The 16,618-nt window shown below is 53.4% G+C and overlaps 1 protein-coding gene across 1 annotated transcript in view; it reads right to left on the minus strand.

Annotated features, from left to right (window-relative positions):
• GNG7 (G protein subunit gamma 7) overlaps positions 1-16,618 on the minus strand; it is a 185,336-nt gene that overhangs the window by 34,414 nt on the left and 134,304 nt on the right. The window contains exon 3 of the mRNA XM_055250252.2: positions 7,831-7,870. The gene's annotated coding sequence lies outside the window, so the exon portion shown is untranslated. The remainder of the gene's footprint in view (positions 1-7,830; positions 7,871-16,618) is intronic.

The following is a 16,618-nucleotide window of genomic DNA, read 5'->3' on the forward strand; positions in this document are numbered from 1 at the left end:
GTCCTGTGACATTGTGGCTGCTGCACACGACACACGTTTCTCATCTCACAGCTCTGGGCTCAGAGTCCAACATGGGCCTCACTGGGTTAAAATCAAGGCACAGGCAGGGCTGGTCCCTCCTGGAGGCTCCAGGGGAGAATCCCTTTTCCGTCTTTCGCCTAGAGGTGCCTGTATCCCTCGGCTCGGGACCCTTCCTCCCCCTTCACAGACACAGCACAGCCTCTTCCAGTCTCTCTCTGACTCTCACCCTGCTGCCTCCTCTCGTGAAGATCCTGTGAGGTCACTGTGCCCCCTGGCTTATCGACGGTGGTGCTTTCATGACTCAGGGGGTCCTTCACTCAATCCCACCTGCAGAGTCCCTTTTTCCGTGTGTGGTGACACAGCCACAGCTCCCAGGGATTAGGACATGGATGTCTTTGAGGCCTTTGTTCTGCCAACCCCAGGCACATCCCAGACGCTGGGTACCAAAGATGCCACTTGGATGGAAGGGGCTGGAGGCCATGGTGCAGGGAGTTCACAGAGGGTGTTACTTCCCGGAACCCACTCTGTTCCCAGGGCCGATCTCCCAGGACACAGGCTCCCAGGCCCAGGCAGCCCTCGGACGTGGAGTGCCTGCCCCACCTCCATCCATAGCAGGTGCTGCTCCTGTGCATGGGAACGCATGGCCTGGTGCACCCACCCCTCTGGGCTCTGCAGCAGGGGCCAGCCTGTCCGGGCACACACATGGCCAAAGGATGGACCTCGAGCCTGGGGTTCTCTGCTGTGGCCCGTGGGCTCCAGGTCACGTCATCAGAATGGCTGGAGGTCACCAGCATTGTGTGTGACATCTCCAGGGCCACCCCACTCCAGCCCTGGTGTTGTTAGAAAGTCCCGGAAAACTACAGGCCCAGGGAGGTGCTCCCTGAGGGCTAGGAATCATTAGGGATGTTTTCATGTTAACAATGGAAAAAAAAAAAAAAAAAAACACCAGGTATGGTGGCTCACACCTGTAATCCCAACACTTTGGGAGGCCAAGGCGGGCAGATCACGAGGTCAGGAGTTCGAGACCAGCCTGGGCAACGTGGTGAAACCCGGTCTCTACTAAAATACAAAAGAAATTCGCTGGGCATGGTGGCGTGCTACTGTAATCCCAGTAATCCAGGGTGTCATCCCAGGGTGGCATCCCTGTAATCCCAGCTACTCGGGAGGCTGAGGGAGGAGAATGGCATGAACTCAGGAGGCAGAGGTTGCAGTGGGTTGAGATCGTGCCATTGCACTCTAGCCTGGGCAACAGAGCGAGACTCTGTGTGGAAAAAAAAAAAACAAAAAAAACCTAGCCAGGCCCAATGGCTCACACCTGTAATCCCAGCACTTTGGGTGGCTGAGGTGTGTGGCTCACTTGAGGTCAGGAGTTTGAGACCAGCCTGGCCGACGCGGTGAAACCCCGTCTCTACTAAAAATACAAAAATTAGCCGGGTATGGTGGCGTTCATCTGAAATTCCAGCTACTCGGGAGGCTGAGGCAGAAGAATCACTTGAACCCAGGTGGCGGAGGTCGCAGTGAGCCAAGATCACACCACTACACTCCAGCCTGGGTGCAGAGTGAGACTCCGTCTCAAAAAAAAAAAAAGAAAGAAAAAAACCCAATAGCAAATAATGGATGAATTTAAGTTTAGAGACTTGCTGGTGTAAAGAGCTAAAGTCTAAGGGAGGGGTCTCAACTAGAGGGGACTGTGACCCCCTCCTAGGAGACACTGGGTGATGTCTGGGGACATTTGTGGTTGTTATGACTTGGGGGTGCTCCTGGCATGGAGTGGGTAGAGGCCAGGGGTGCTGCTCAGTGCCCTGCAGTGCCCAGGACAGCCAGTGCAGTGGCTCACGCCTGTAATTCCAGCACTTTAGGAGGCCAAAGCGGGTGGATCATTTGAGGTCAGGAGTTCAAGACCAGCCTGGGCAACATAGTGAAACCCCATCTCCACTAAAAATCCAAAAAGTAGCCAAGCGTGGTGGCGCTTGTCTGAAATTCCAGCTACTTGGGAGGCTGAGGCAGAAGAATCGCTTGAACCCAGGAGGCGGAGGTGGCAGTGAGCTGAGATTGCACCACTGCACTCCAGCCTGGGCAACAGAGCAAGACTCTGCCTCAAAAAACAAAACAAAACAAACAAACAAACAAAGACAATCCCATCTCAAGAATAATCTGACCCTAATGTCAGTGATGCTGAGACCCAGAGACCCTGGTCGAAGGGATGTTCCAGCCAGGAGCGGGCTTTCTCGTGAAATGTGCATGTTGTTCGCGTCTTGACAGGTTCAAGTGACAAAGCTGGGCAGGCTGAGGCCACCGAAGGGTCTCCTGGTTCCCTGTTCCTGCCACACACCTTGAATCCTCAATGCCAAGGCAACTCCAAACCCGAGGGACCCCAGGGGGGACACTTGGTCTGGACATGAAGGTTTGGTAGCAAACCGTTAGGACCCCTGGAGAGAACCCTGACTGCTGTGCTGACCCAATTGTGTCTGGCTGAACACTTGACGCTCAAACACAGCAAAGGGCGAGAAAGCAAGTTTCAGTCCAGGATGTAGGTTTTGGCAAAAATGGCAGCCGTGGGGGCGGAGGTGGGGGAGGACATGGAGGGAGGGCTTCAACAGGGCTGTGTTTTTTTTTTGTTTTTTTTTTTTTTTGAGATGGAGTCTCCCTCTGTCAACCAGGCTGGAGTGCAATGGTGAGATCTCGGCTCACTGCAACCTCCGCCCCCTGGGTTCAAGCAATTCTCCTGCCTCAGCCTCCCGAGTAGCTGGGATTACAGGCACCTGCCACTGCACTGGGCTAATTTTTTTATTTTTAGTAGAGACAGGGTTTCACTATCTTGGCCAGGCTGGTCTTGAACTCCTGACCTTGTGATCCACCTGCCTCGGCCTCCCAAAGTGCTGGGATGACAGACGTGAGCCACCGCACCGTCCGGGGCTGCGTTTTCATCTGGAGGTTCGCACGGGGCCAGGGCATTGTGAGGCTAAGCATGGGAATTTCAGTCTCTCCTCCAGAATCTTCTGGAGAGGCACCACTGCAGCTACCATGGCTGCAGCTACCAGGCACCAGGCACCAGCTGACCAGGAGGGAGGAACCACAAGGCTGCTGTGTCTGGGGTCAGCCAGCAGGCCGGGGGTGAGGGCGGGGGTGACAGGGGAACCAGCACACTTGTTGTGCACAAAGTTCCTTGTGACAGTGAGTTCGTCTTGGCCTCCGTCCCAAGATGAGGTTTTGATGACACGCATGGAATTTCTAACAATGAAATGGAGTGTGTGGTTTTGCTCACGCTTACATCCCCTTTTCTTGTCTATCCAAATTCCATTACGCCTTTTCTTGCTAATGCAGAAACACGGCCAAGTCCTGGGCTGCCCCAGGAAGTGCTGAGGCCTCTTGCCGCTCTCAGTGGAAAAGGGAAACGTGGCTGCCTTGGGGCTGGGGTACCCTGATTCTCAGAATCCCTGTGGAATGGGGAAAGAGTGTTTGGGTTGAGACCCGCTCACGGGAAGTGGGTAGAATGCAGGAGAAGGAGTGGCTGGGAGGCACTGTCTCATCCAGCCCCTGTGGTGACCCTCCTTGCTGGCTTTTTTTGAGACAGAGTCTTGCTCTGTCGCCCAGGCTGGAGCGCACTGGCGCAATCTCGGCTCACTGCAACCTCCGCCTCCCGGGTTCAAGCGATTCTCCTGCCTCAGCCTCCCGAGTAGCTGGGATTACAGGCGCCCAACACCAAGCCCGGCTAATTTTTTTATTTTTTGGTAGAGTTGCGGTTTCACCATGTTGTTCAGGCTGGCCTTGAACTCCTGACCTCAAGTGATCTCCACCCACCTCAGCGTCCCAAAGTGCTGGGATTACAGGCAGGGGCCGCCGCTCCCAGCCACCTCTGCTCACCTCCTCACCAAGCCCCAGCTTCTGTGACTGTCTCCCAGAGAGAATGACCATGGCCCTGGTGGGTTCTGAGGGGCCTGCACAGCCTGAGGGACCACCAGCTGCTCTGTGGCCAGAGTCTCATGACTCCAATCCCGCTCTGGCCCCCGAGCCTTGCTGCATCTTTTGGTTGCCAAGCCTCAGTTTCCCCACCTATAAAATGGGGACAATGAGCCCTGCTCCCCGGGGATCCTAGGAGAACTAAAGGATTTGGAGCAGTGGACCTGGCCTGCAGGGGGCATGGCAGAGGTGTCTGCTGAGTTGCTGAGTAGGGGAGCTGAGGACCAGGGAGGCATCAGTGGTGGGGATGGCCAGGCTGCTGGGAACAGGGCCAGAGGACTTAGCCAGGGCTCAACGAGAACTGCCTGATGTCATTGCTGGAGCCTCTTGTCATCCCTCCCAGCAGATGCTGCAGCATAGGGACCTAATCCCCATGGTACGTGGCCACGTGGCTGGCAGCTTGAGCCTGCGGCCTGGAGACACCTGAGCCCTGCCCAGGCAGCTCCGTGCCACCTGCCGTCCAGCCACGCTGCCATCAGCCAGCACGTGTGTGTCCCAGAGGACCGGGCTCAGGGTGGGCTGCAGGGACCTCGCCCTGGCCATCTGACCTCTAGCAAAGGAGGTCTGGTCTCCCGGTCAGAAAACAGCAGGGAGGGCGGGGACTTCTCCATGGACAGTATATTCACGGAGAAGGACGTAAAAGGATCCAGACCAGACACTGCGGGCACGTGCGACCCCTCGGCCATCGGCCACGTTTTAAATCATCACTGTCTTTGTCGTCATCCTGAGTGTCAGGGGTGTGGGGGCTGGGACTAGGGTGAGGCTATCAGGCACTCACCTTGGGGGCACAATCTAGGGAACGCCAAAAAGCCCCGCCATGCTGGTAAATCATATTTTCATGAAATCTTTTATTATTTATATATAAATATATGTATTTATTAATATATATTTATCTATTTATAATAGATAAATATATATAAACAAATATATATTTATAAATATATAAAAACATATATACATGTTCATAAATAAAATATATATTTAAATTATATATATATATTTTTTTTTTTTTTTGAGACAGAGTCTTGCTCTGGCCCCCAGGCTGGAGTGCAACAGCACGATCTCAGCTCACTGCAACCTCTGCCTCCCGGGCTCGAGTGATTCTCCTGCCTCAGCCTCCCGAGTAGCTGGGATTACAGGCATGCACCACCACGCCTGGCTAATTTTTTTTTATTTTCAGTAGAGATGGGGTTTTGCCATGTTGGCCAGTCTGGTCTTGAACTCCTGACCTCAGGCGATCCACCCACCTTGACTTCACAAAGTGCTGGGATTACAGGCGTGAGCCACCGCACCTGTCTGCTTCTTCTATATTTACAGCTGCTCCCCATCGCTTGCGTTCCCGCCTGAGCTCCGCCTCCTGTCACATCAGATTCTCATAGAAGCATGAACCCTATTGTGAACTGTGCATGCGAGGGATCTCGGCTGCACGCTCCGTACGAGAATCTAATGCCTAATGATCTCGACTGGCCAACACGATGAAACCCTGTCTCTACTAAAAAATACAAAAAACCAGCCGGAAATCGCTTGAACCCGGGAGGCGGAGTTTGCAGTAAGCTAAGATCATGCCACTGCACTCCAGACTGGGCAACAGAGAGAGACTGTCTCAAAACAAGCAAACAAAAATAATCTAATGCCTGATGATCTCACTGTCTCCCATCACCTCCAGATGGGACCATCTAGTTTTTATTTGTTTGTTTGTTATTGAGACAGAGTCTCGCTCTGTTGCTGAGGCCGGAGTGCAATGGTGCGATCTTGGCTCACTACAACCTCTGCCTCCCACGTTCAAGCGATTCTCCTACCTCAGCCTCCCAAGTAGCTGGGACTACAGGTGCCCACTACCACACCTGGCTAATTTTTGTATTTTTAGTAGAGATGAGGTTTCATCATGTTGGTCAGGCTAGTCTCGAACTCCTGGCCTCAAGTGATCCGCCCGCCTCAGCCCCTCAAAGTGCTAGGGTTGCAGGTGTGAGCCACCACGCCCAGCCCAGGGACCATCTAGTTGGAGGAAACAAGTTCTGGGCTTCCACTGATCCCACATTATGGTAAGTTGTGGCATTATTTTATTATGTATTACAATGTAATAATAACAGAAATAAAACGCACAATAAAAGTAATGCGTCTGAATCGTCCCCAAACCATCCTCCCGGCTCCCCCACCACCCACCTCCCCACTGTCTGTGGAAAAACTGTCTTCCACGAATCCACTCCCTGGGGCCAAAAAGGTTGAGGACTGCTGCCTTAAGGAACCAGCAAAGGACAACAAAGGCAGCCCCAAGCCAGCAGGAGGAAGGAAATTGTAAAGATCAGAGCAGCGATAAACGAGACAGAGATGAGAAAAACCGGCAAGTCGACGAAACCAAAAGTTGGTTCTTTGAAAAGAGCTGCAAGATTGACAAACCTCTAGCGGGGCTGACCAAAAGCAAAACCATAAAAAAAAAAAAAAAAAAAAAGGAAATAAGATGCAAATAACTACAAGCAGAAACGAAAGGGGGACATTACTACCAATCTTATGGAAATAAAAAGCATTATCAGAGAACACCGTAGTATTATGAACCAGTGAGTGACACCCAATTAGGTCATCTACATGAAATGGACAAATTCTTAGAAAAACACGAATGAAACAGATCAGCGACGGTTTCAGGTTCCATTCACATCTCTTAGATACTGACTTAGATGCCAGCATGGTGCTGAGCATATATAGATGTACATTTTATATGTAATATATATATTTTATATGTAATATATAATATGTATCTATATGTATACACAGTGGCGTGTGCCTGTAGTCCCAGCTACTCGGGAGGCTGAGGCAAGAGGATTGCTTGAACCCAGGAGTTCGAGATTGCAGTGAGCTATAATATAATATTATATATAATAGATAATAGATAATATATATATATATATATATTTTTCTTTTCTTTAGAGACCTGGTCTCACTCTGTTGCCCAGCGTGGAGTCCTGTGGTGCAATCACAATCGCAGCTCACAGTAGCCTCCACCTCCTGGGCTCAAGTGATCCTTTCACCTCAGCCTCCCAAAATGCTAGGATTACAGGCACATGCCACCACACTGGCTATATTTTTTAAGAGACCGGGTCTCGCTCTGTCACCTAGGCTGGAGTACAGTGGTGTGATCATAGCTCACTGCAACCTTGAACTCCTGGGTTCAAGCAATCCTCTTGCCTCAGCCTCCTGAGTAGCTGGGACTACAGGCACATGCCACTGTGTATACATATATGTAGGTATATGTGTGTATAAAATATATATATATATTTTGAGACAGAGTCTCACTCTATTGCCCAGGCTGGTGTACAGTAGCGTGATCTCGGCTCACTGCAACCTCCGTCTCCTGGGTTCAAGTGATTCTCCTGCCTCAGCTTCCGGAGTAGCTGGGATTACAGGCACATGCCACCATGCCCTGCTAATTTTTGTATTTTTGGTAGAGACGGGGTTTCGCCATGTTGGCCAGCCTGGTCTCAAACGCCTGACCTCAGGTGACCCACCTGCCTCGGCCTCCCAAAGTGCTGGGATTACAGGCGTGAGCCACTGCACCTGGCTATTTTTATATTTTTGTATCTATATCCTTGTTTAATCTTTGCGACCTTCCTGCAAAACTCAGAACGTCATCTCCACTGCAGACAGTTGACAGGAACCCACCCAAACGGGGCAGAGCTGGTAAAAGGGGATCTGGGATTTGAACTCAGGTTTCCTGGCTCTGAGCCCGGAGCCCTTTTATGGGATGACTCAACCTCCCAATGTGTCAGGCACACATAAAAGACTGGGGCTTGTTTGTTCCTTTTTCTAAAAAACAAGAGATTCCAAGCTCATGAAGTAATAGAAAATGCCACATACCTTTTTTAGTTTCCCCAGGAATCACGGCTTGCTGTACACCCTGTTTAAAAAAGGAGAGAGAAAGAGAAAAGCATGGTTACATATTTTTTACTTACAAGGAACTCACAGAGCTACCTCCGGCTTTTATCGGAGAAGGACGTTGCTGTCCCCAAAAACGAGGAATGGGAATTCAAAACGGCCGTGCCCTCCGGAGAAAACGGGGGCAGAATCAACTTTATTCTTTACCACCAATCCGTGCGGAAAAGACCTGGATGCTTCTCTTGCAGGACAACAGGGCAAATTATCTCCTAGAAACTTGTGTTATTCTATTTCAGAACAAGGAAGCCCCAACCCCACAGTCAAAGTCCAGTCCATCAGACACACCAGTGCAAGAAAAACAAAATATCCAGGCACGGAGCCTTCCCATGGAATACTTCGGTGTTTTTCCATCTCTGATTTCTACTTTTATGTAAGCCACGTGCCGGGCAAAGGGAGAGGTGGAATGTGGAAACTGGGGACAAACCAATTAACCCCGAATGGAGGAACTGACAGGTATACGGGGGGGCAGGAAGGCCGGGGGTCTCACGTGAGCTGCCCGGGGCCAGGAGGTCAATAGGAAGGAAAGCACGGCTCCAGGCCCCCGTGATTGGTCTCCGGGGGGTCAGCGGGGTTGGAGCCTTTGGAGCTGCGGTTTTCCATGGAACGGAATCCTCTGCTCCAAGCCGGACCCTGGATAGAGCCGGGCCCCGCATCGTCTCCGACGCAGAGTGCACGGATCGTGGGGGGGGGGGGGCCACGGGGACCACCTTCTGTGGTCTTTCCTGACTCCCACGAAGGCCTGGAGGGAGAGGCAGGCAGCGATCTGCCCCCTCCAGCTTCGCGGCAGCCTCCTATTTCGTGGACATGGAGGCCCGAGGCAGGCAAAGCCCCTGCCTTGCTGAGCGTCTGCACCGGCCGAGGTCATGGGGCCGGGACTTGCGCACAACGGGCCCAGATGCCAGGTTCTGTGTCTCCCGGTTAGGCCACCACTGCTCTGCTGCTGAGCCGCCGGCCCCGCTTGGATAAGCCAGGAGCTGCACCACTGTCAGCTCTAGGGGAGGCCCTGTCCTGCGTAGCGGGGCTCACCCTGCAGTGGGCTTGCCCGGCGAGGTCAGCAGACGCCCCTGCACCGGGCCCAACCCAGGCCCAACTTCCTGAGCTGCTCGAGGCCGGGCTGGGCCGGGTTCACGTGGACGAGGCTGTTTCTCTCCTGCCCTGAAGGGCGCCTGTGGTCTCTGAAGCCGGCCAGGCCCCTCTTCCTTCACAAACATTTGCTGTTTCCACAAACCAATGGGTTTTTTTCCACCGATACAAAGAAGAGCCACACGGCTGCTGCCCCTGGGCTGGAGTCCGGGCCACGCACACAGGACACTTTCTCAGCAGCCCTGCGCCCCGGGGCTGCGTTGGAGGCCAAGGAAGCTGAGGTCGGCGCGAAGCCTCCTTATCTTGCAGCCCAGCTGGGGAGGCCGAGTCCCGGCTTTCCCGGGGGCTCCTGGGTCTCAGCTGCAGGAAGGCGGTGACTGAGGTCACCTTCTCCTAAGCCAGGGTCTCTCCCCCCACCCAGCATTACGGACACCAGCGCCGCATTGTTCTCCGGGGCGGGACCATCTGGGCTCTGCAGGGTGCTGAGCAGCGTCCCTCGCCTCCACCTGCTCCATGCCAGGAGCACCCCCCAGATGTGTTGGCCACAAATGTCCCCAGACACTGCCCAGGGTCCCCTGCCAGGGGGCTGCCTCCCCTCCCACCTCTACACACACATGTACACACACACGCGCGCACACACACACGCACACTCACACACATGCATGCACACACACGCACACACACATTTGCATGCACACAGACACACATGTGCACACATACACGTGCACACACATTTGCATGCACGCAGACACGTGCACACAGACGTGCACATACACGCACAGACACATGTGCACAGACACACGTGCACGCACACGTGCACGCACACATGCACGCAGGAGCGAGAGCCTCCACCCAGTCCTGCATCTAAAGCAACGTCCTGCTAGTAAACATGCACAGACTCAAGAAACGAGGGGCCCCAGGACTTTTCCTCCCTCCTGCCCAAAGGTGCCTGCACTCACAAAATACTCAGAGGCCCGCCTGGCCGGGTCAGTGAACGGAGTCGTAGCACCGTTCCAGGACCGTGATAGAGAAAGACGGGAAATTAGACTTCTGGCCCGTCACAAACTCTGGGTAAGTGCGATGTGCCCAGGCCAGCCCGGTGTGACCTCAGCTCCGGATCCATAAGATCAGGACGGTGACCGAGGATGCTGGGGCCACCTCACCTGCAGTCTCGGGTCAGCCTCAGAACCCACAGGACTTTGACCCTGCCCCAGGCCATGGCCCTTGACCAGGGAACCACAGCTCCTCATTCTGATGGGGTGACTCGGTGCATTTCTCTCTCAGGCTTTTTTTTTTTCTTTGAGATGGAGTCTCACTCTGTCGCCCAGGCTGGAGTGCAGTAGCGCGATCTTGGCTCACTGCAACCTCTGCCTCCTGGGTTCAAGTGATTCTCCTGCCTCAGCCTCTCAAGTAGCTGGGACTACAGGCACGGGCCACCACGCCTGGGTAATTCTTTGTATTTTTAGTAGAGAGGGGGTTTCACCGTGTTAACCAGGATGGTCTTGATCTCCTGACCTTGTGATCCGCCCACCTCAGCCTCCGAAAGTGCTGGGATTACAGGCGTGAACCCCCGCGCCCGGCCTCTCAGGCTTACTTTTAGGGGGCTGGAAATACAGCTTTTTGTCAGCACACTGTATTATTTTCATCATCCTTGCCACCGATGGGCATCGTTGTTTTTTTTTGTTTTTTTTTTTTTGAGATAGGGTCTGTTACCCAGGCTGGAGTGCAATGGCGTGATCACAGCTCACTGCAGCCTCAACCTCCTGGGCTCAAGCGATCTTCCCTCCTCAGCCTCCTGAGTAGCTGAGACTACAGTCGCGCGCCACCACACCCGGCTAACTTTTATTCTTGCACAGACAGGGTTTTGCCATGTTGCCCAGGCTGGTCTCAAACTGCTGGGCCCAAGCGATCCTCCCACCTTGGCCTCCTAAAGTGCTGGGATGACAGGTGTGTGCCACTGCACCTAGCCAGCAGAAAAGATTTTAAAGGCAGATGATCAAACCGTGTGTAGAACCTCAATTTTTTTTTTTTTTTTTTTTTTGAGACGGAGTCTCGCTCTGTCGCCCAGGCTGGAGTGCAGTGGCGCAATCTAGGCTCATTGCAAGCTCCGCCTCCCAGGTTCACGCCATTCTCCTGCCTCAGCCTCCCGAGTAGCTGGGACTACAGGCGCCCGCCACCACGCCCAGCTAATTTTTTGTGTTTTTAGTAGAGACGGAGTTTCACCATGTTAGCCAGGATGGTCTCGATCTCCTGACCTCATGATCCACCCGCCTCGGCCTCCCAAAGTGCTGGGATTACAGGCGTGAGCCACCGTGCCCGGCCAGAACCTCAATTTTTAAAAATAAAAGTGTGTGTGTAGATGTCTGGAGAAAGGATAAAGTGCTGGGATTGTGGATGATTTTCCTCTCCTTATGTGATTCTCAGATTCTGTAAAATGAAGTTATATAACTTTCTTTCCTCTTCCTTCCTTCCTTCCTTCCTTCCCTTCTTTCTCTCTCTCTTTCTCTCTTTCTTTCTTCTCTCTCTTTCTCTCTTTCCTTTTTATTTTTATTTTTTATTTTTTGAGACAGGTGTCATTCTGTCACCCAGGATGGAGTGCAATGGTGCGATCTCTGCTGACTGCAACCTCTGCCTCCTGGGCTCAAGCAATTCTCCTGCCTCAGACTCCCGAGTAGCTGAGATTACAGGCATGCACCACCACGCTTGGCTAATTTTTGTATTTTCAGTAGAGACAGGGTTTCACCATGTTGGCCAGGCTGGTCTCGAACTCCTGACCTCAAGTGATCCACTCACCTTGGACTCCCAAAGTGCTGGGATTATAAGCGCCCAGCCTGTGTGTTTCCTTTCAAAGGCACCTTCTTTTTTTTTTTTTTTTTTTAGTAGAGGCGGGGTTTCTCCATGTTGGTCAGGCTGGTCTCCATCTCTTGACCTTCTTGACCTTGTGATCTGCCCGCCTCGGCCTCCCAAAGTGCTAGGATTACAGGCATGAGCCACCGCGCCCGGCTAACTTTTGTATTTTTTGTAGAGAAGAGGTCTTGCCCAGGCTGGTCTCGAACTCTTGACCTCGTGATCCGCCCGCCTCAGCATCCCAAAGTGCTGGGATTACAGGCGTGAGCCACCGTGCCCGTCTCAAAGGCGCCTTCTTGAATGCCTATCGATGACGTGAGTGTTGAACAGGGCGGCTGCTCTCAGTCCTGCCTGAGCGAAGCTTCTCTCACCTACCGGTTCCTGCACACGGCCCCGAGGGACACAAGAAGAGGGGGCCTCAGCACGATGCCAGGGGCCACTGCAAACAGCAAAATCACCAACAAGAGTTCAAAAACGCAAACCCCGAGGCTCTCGCTCGACAGCAATGAGGGCGTGGTCCACCTGGGAGGGGAAATGAGAAGGTGGAGCGTGGCCTCCGCTCAGGGAACACACACCCACAACTCTAATTTCTGTCTCTCTGTGCGTGTCCCAGGATGAGAGGGAAAGTACCCTAGGCATCGATTTGGGGTTCACGAATACACACCATCATGCTGGCGAATTCGCAAATACGGACTCCGTGAACAACCAAGGGGACTACAGTACGAACCCAGCCTGTCCCTCACGCCCCCTCCGTGTGCTCAGGGCCTGGCCGTGGCAAGAAGGAGGGGACCGCCTCGGACCCCACATCACCCCATCCCACAGGTCTGTCTCCCACCGGCCCCCACGGTCGATTCTCAGGAGAGGAGGTCCAACCTGCTTTAGGGGGCCCAAGCAGGACCCCCGTACCTCCACATCTTATTTCTGTGTCCCACCCAGTCCTTCCCTTGAGGCAGTGATTCTCACCTGGGAGTGGCCCTGCTCCCAGGGGACCCTGGACGGTGGCTGGGGACATTGTGGTTATCCCGACTTGGGGGTGCTCCTGGCATGGGGTGGGCAGACGCTGCGGTGCCCAGGACGGCCCTGTTCCAGAGAAGGGTCCAGCCCCGATGTCCACAGGGCCCAGGGGGGACCCTGAATTCATTATTTGGGAAAAGGCTGGGCGCGGTGGCTCATGCCTGTCATCCCAACACTTTGGGAGGCCGAGGTGGGTGGATCACTTGATGTCAGGAGTTCGAGACCAGCCTGACCAACATGGGGAGACCCCGTCTCTACTAAAAATACAAAAATTAGCCAGGCATGGTGGTGGGTGCCTGTAATCCCAGGTACTCAGGAGGCTGAGGCAGGAGAACTGCTTGAACTTGGGAGGTGGATGTTGCAGTGAGCCGAGATCGCACCATTGCACTCCAGCCCGGGCGACAGAAGGAGACTGTCTCAAAAAAAAAAAAAAATTATTTGGGAAAACAGTTGAGTGCAATTTCTGCTTACAGTAGGCATCAGAATAAGCTCCCGATGGGGCAGACGGTGTGTAAACCAGGGGGACCCCCAGCTCCTGGGACTCACCTCCTCTCTCCCTCCCACTCAGGGTGTGGATTTCAATGTGTGCAGCCTCCTGGGGCCGCAGCAGGGCAGAGGATCATGGGACGCGGAGTCTCTTGGGGGTCCGTGGAATCCCATAACCCAGGGGGGCTCAACCAGGATGATTCTGCACCCAGGGGACACCGGGCCATGTCTGGGGACATCTGTGGTTCTCACGACTAGGGGAGCTCCTGGCATGGAGTGGGTGGAGGCCAGGGATGCTGCTTAGCACCCTGCAGTGCCCAGGTTGGCCCCACCCCAGAGAATGACCCAGGCCCCAATATCCACAGTGCCCTGGGGAGACCCTGGTTAGGCCCTGTCACAGTGCTGGTTCCATCAGCACCACTGCCCTTCTGTGCCCAGGAGGGGCCCTATCCTCCCCCTGTCCCTTCCTCTCTGCACCCAGGCCTAGGTCTTTGACCCTCCCAGCTCTCAGCACTCTTGGACACACAATCCCCACAAGAGCCTATCTCAGAAGGATAGAAATGACACTGGTTGGCCGGGCGTGGTGGCTCATGCCTGTAATCCCAGCACTTTGGGAGGCTGAGGCAGGTGGATCACCTGAAGTCAGGAGTTCAAGACCAGTCTGGCCAACATGGTGAAACTCCGTCTCTACTAAAAATATTAAAAAAAAAAAGAAAAAATTAGCCGGACATGGCAGCAGGGGCCTGTGATCCCAGCTACTTGGGAGGCTGAGGCAGGAGAAACGCTTGAACCTGGGAGGCAGAGGTTGCAGTGAGCCGAGATTGCACCAATGCACTCCAGCCTGGGTGACAAGAGCAAAACTCTGTCTAAAAAAAAAAGAAATGACACTGGCTTCTTTCTCTTCTTTGCACTCTGAAAAGCACCTGAGAGCAAAGTGCCCGGCAGAGGCAGCTGCCCCGGGGTGACCTGAGACACAGGAAACCCTGTTTCCCCTGTTTCTGGGCTTCGCAGGTCTCTTCTGGGAGACCAGCGGGTAATCCCCTTCCTCCGACATTTCTCTGAGAAGTTCCTCTGCATTCTGCTTCTCAGAAAGAAACCGGGGTCCGGGGCAAGCATTCACGCCCTCCACCCACTCAGGGCTTTGCAGTAACACCTTTGGGATCTGCAGGTTCACGAGAGCCAGAGCCTTGAGTCACCGCAGCCCTGGAACTGCCGGGGTCCCCACCTGCTCAGCCCCAGGAACACACATCTACAGCGGATTCCTTTTTCTTTCTTTTCCTTTTTTTTCTTTTTGAGATGGAGTCTGGCTCTGTTGCCCAGGCTGGAGTGCAGTGACGCGATCTCGGCTCACTGCAACCTCCGCCTCCTGGGTTCAAGTGATTCTCCTGCTTCAGCCTCCCAAAGTGCTGGGATTACAGGTGTGAGCCACTGCACTCTGCTCCTTTTCCTTTTCTTTTAAATGATCAATACTCATGATTTCTGTTCAGCTGAAAGCTACACTCACTTTCAATATCTACAACAGGGTTTTTCCCCTGGGCACTGTGCACACTGGGGCCACATCCTTCTCTGGGGTGGGGCCATCCTGGGCACTGCAGGGTGCCGAGCAGTGTCCCTGACCTCCACGCACTCCATGCCAGCAGCAGGTGCCCCCAGACATTTACCGAGTGTACCCTGGTGGTGGGGACAGAATCGCTCCCAGGGTACACTGGAATCTTAGGGGATTCCACAGACCCCCAAGAGACTCTGGGTCCGTGATCCTCTGCCCTGCTGAGTTCCCAGAAGGCTGCACACATTGAAATCCACACTCTTAGTGGGGAGGGAGAGAGGATGTGAGTCCCAGGAGCTGGGGTCCCTCTGGTTTACACCGTCGGCCCCATAGAGAGTTTATTCCGGTGTCCAGTGTGAACAAGGGACAGATTCAATCTTTTTCTTTTTCTTTCTTTTTTTTTTTTTGAGACAGAGTCTTGCTCTGTCGCCCAGGCTGGAGTGCAGTGGCGCGATCTCGGCTCACTGCAAGATCCTCCTCCCGGGTTCACGCCATTCTCCTGCCTCAGCCTCCTGAGTAGCTGGGACTACATGTGCCTGCCACCACGCCCGGCGAATTTTTTTTTGGTATTTTTAGTAAAGACAGGGTTTCACCATGTTAGCCAGGATGGTCTCGATCTCCTGACCTCGTGATCTGCCCGCCTCTGCCTCCCAAAGTGCTGGGATTACAGGTGTGAGCCACCGTGCCTGGCCTAGTATTTTTCAAATAATGAACACAGGTCTCTCCTGCTCTGTACTCTGGACATTGGGGCTGGATCGTTCTCTGGGGTGGGGCCGTCCTCGGCACTGTAGGGTGCTGAGCAGCATCCCTGGCCTCCACCCACTCCATGACGGGAGCACCCCGTAGTCGTGACTACCAGAAATGTCCCCACACTCTACTCGGGATCCCAAGAGAACCCCTCCCAAGCATTATTGAGGTCACACTTTTTTTTGTTTATGTTTTGAGATAGGTTTCATTTCTGTCGCCCAGGCTGGAGTGCAGTGGCACGATCTTAGCTCACTGCAACCTTTGACTCCCGGGTTCAAGTGATTCTCCTGCCTCAGCCTCCCCACAGTAGCTGGAACTATGGGTGTGCACCACCACGCCTGGCTAATTTTGGAATTTTTAGTAGAGATGGGGTTTCGCCACGTTGCCCAGGCTGGTCTTGAATTCCTGACCTCAAGTGATCCACCCACCTCGGCCTCCCAAATTGCTGGGATAACAGGCATGAGCCACCGCACCCGGCCCAGGTCACACCTTTGAACCCTTCAGTGGGCTTATTTTATGTGTGAATTTTTAGCCTAATTGTCAACTGTCGAATTATTTAAACCTTCCCACCCAAGCTTCCTTGGTCCAGAGAGGATTTGAAGCTCATACATAAACAACACAGCAGCATTGCGAATCCAGGAATGGAGGAGATGGTGAAGGCGGTATTTAGGGGTGTTGGGTGGGGTGGGAGAAATAGCAGGGAAAAATCAAAGGATGGTTAGCCAAATGAGAATGGCGTTCGTGTGTATAAGGACAGGCTCCTGTTTAAGTGTAGGTAATTTTCAACTCAAGAAAAAGAATGTGTATTGAATGCAGTGGGTTGAATAGTGTACCGCAAAAGCTCACATCCTCCTGGAAGCTTGGCACATAACCTTCTCAGAGATGGGGTCTCTGCAGATGGAAGATGATACGGATCTTGGGATGCTATCATCATCCTGTTTGTAGGGTGGGCCCTAAATCCAATGACTGGTGTCCTTTTAAGAAGGA

Source organism: Symphalangus syndactylus, chromosome 17 (genome assembly GCF_028878055.3).
Source record: "Symphalangus syndactylus isolate Jambi chromosome 17, NHGRI_mSymSyn1-v2.1_pri, whole genome shotgun sequence".
Taxonomy (NCBI): Eukaryota; Metazoa; Chordata; class Mammalia; order Primates; family Hylobatidae; genus Symphalangus; species Symphalangus syndactylus.